We start from the raw sequence: 2416 nt of genomic DNA on the forward strand, positions 1-2416 counted from the left end.
ACAATCAAACTTTTTACACATAAATATTAATTAATGAAAAAAAAAACAAAAAGAAGTTAACATTTTATAATTAAATTGAAAATAATTATTGATCGATTGGAAATTAAAAATTTTAATCTATCATTCATTGCTTATTAACAAAAATTAGCAATGCTTCATCAATGATATATTTAAATTTTAATTTCAAAAAAAATTTTAAAGATTTAAAAAAAAATTTTTTAACTTTAAAACGAAATTTTTCTCTATCGTTTTTTAAAAAATAATAGTAATTAATATAAAATCAAATTTTAAAAATTTACATACACACATACACACACAAATGGACATTTGCTTTTTAGGCTAGTTGTAATGAAAAATTGGTGAAAAAAGGTGGTAATTTAAATTGAGATATAACTTTTCATAAAGTTATTAAAATAAGTAAACAAGATTAAAATGAGCATTTTCTTGAAAAAAAAGAGAAGCGAAGAAAAAAAATGATGAAAAAAAAAAGGAAAGAAGGAAATGCTATATTTTTTAGGTAAGAAAAAAATAATTGAAATTAGCATTTCTTTAAAATAGAAAAAAAAAGGATGGAAAAAAGTTGTGAGCAAAAGGAAAAAGAAAAAAAAAAAGGAAATGATATATTTCTCGATGATGTAATATTGTTATTAAAATTGTTCAATTGTTTGTTGCATTTTCAACAAATTTTAACTAATTATACATAGCATCGTCTTATTTTAACATAAAATTATAATTTATGTTCGTGATTTTTCTTTTTTTTTAATTTCCAATTAATATTTACGATTAATAATTGAATAAAATTTTACAAACATATAAACGAAAAGTTTATTTTATTTGAATAATTTTTTTTCCAAAATGAATGAATGAATGAATGGGAATGGTAATTGTATGGGATTGAAATTAATTTAAGATAAATGAATTTGATCAAAAATTATTGCTTACTTTATGATTATGAGAATTTGTGATTGAAAAAAGAAAAAGAAGAATTAAATTAATGAATTAATTCAATTTTAATAAGTTAGCTCACTTCATCGTTTTGCACTGAAATTAGTTATAAATGTATCCCAAAAAATTGAGGATAATTAATGAGTAATTAATTGGAATTACAATAGATGCTTAATTATTAGATATTATGTTAAATTCTTTATTTCTCTTATATCACCTAATCTGTAATAATTTCTAACTAGTCATAAAATTATTTTAGAAAAACTTACTTTTACTTGTTATAGATATATTTGAATATGGTTGCAAATTAATTACTGCTTCGTTTAATTAAATCATCGAATTGATAAATATTATCATAATGCTAGAAGGGAAATGGAAATTTATCGGATAAATGTAATTTATTAAGGTAAATAAAATAAATGAAACTTCTGAATTTTCATGAATATTTTTCAAATTCAGGTATTTGAAAAGTATATCACGTAATATACGTAAGTAACGTGTAGATAGTCGTGGCACATTTCAATTAAATGAATACCTATCGAGGAATCAATCATTTTTTGGCCTATATCAATCATTTTAAAAAATTAACTCGTTTTAATGCGATATAGTAAACTTTTCAGGAAATGAAAATTAATAGGAAATTAAAAACTCGAAGAAAATTAAATTGAGAAATAATTTTGGGATTTTTAAATACATTATATCCAATAATATTTAATCATTGAAATGATGTAAGTAAAACCGGTTTTAATAAATTATTTTGAATTATGGAAAAATGATTGACAGTAATTCAGGAAAATTACTTTATTTACTTATTGGAAATGAATGAATCGTACAACCGGAATATTTAACCGGTAGCATATAATAGTTGCTATTATCAGGTTTCTTATCATATTATATCATAATATAAATCAATTTACTAACCTGAAATTGTAATTATCATTGCGATAAAGGAAATATATTTTCCACCTGATATCAAGCAATTTAATCAATTATCTGAGCTGAGGTAAATAGCATCAGGAATATCAAATAATTAACTAATGGATGTTATGAATCAGGAAACTGATGAATCAGATTCTGAAAAATTGGATTCTGGATATAATTTGACAGATAGAATTTAGAATATATATCAAAATAGTAATTTTACAAAATTATTGGCAAAATAAACCGATGAAAATGAGAGAGTGCGAATGTTAAATGGGATGATATGATTTTCCGGTTGGTGACACAGGATAAGGTTGATGATGACAGGCCTGTTTGGTCGTGTTATCCCTGAATAGTCGATGATGATCTATTTATCATACACCAATGAAATCGTCATCAACGGCTGAATAAGCAACCAACTAAAGCTTTTTACCTGCATACACACACACATACGGGGACATACACAGGTACACATACACACACACACACACACACACACACACACACATATGTGTACATATACTAGTAAATCAATTGTTTGTCTGTCTAA

The sequence above is a fragment of the Loa loa genome (assembly GCF_000183805.2).
Source record: "Loa loa unplaced genomic scaffold supercont3.453, whole genome shotgun sequence".
Classification (NCBI taxonomy): Eukaryota; Metazoa; Nematoda; class Chromadorea; order Rhabditida; family Onchocercidae; genus Loa; species Loa loa.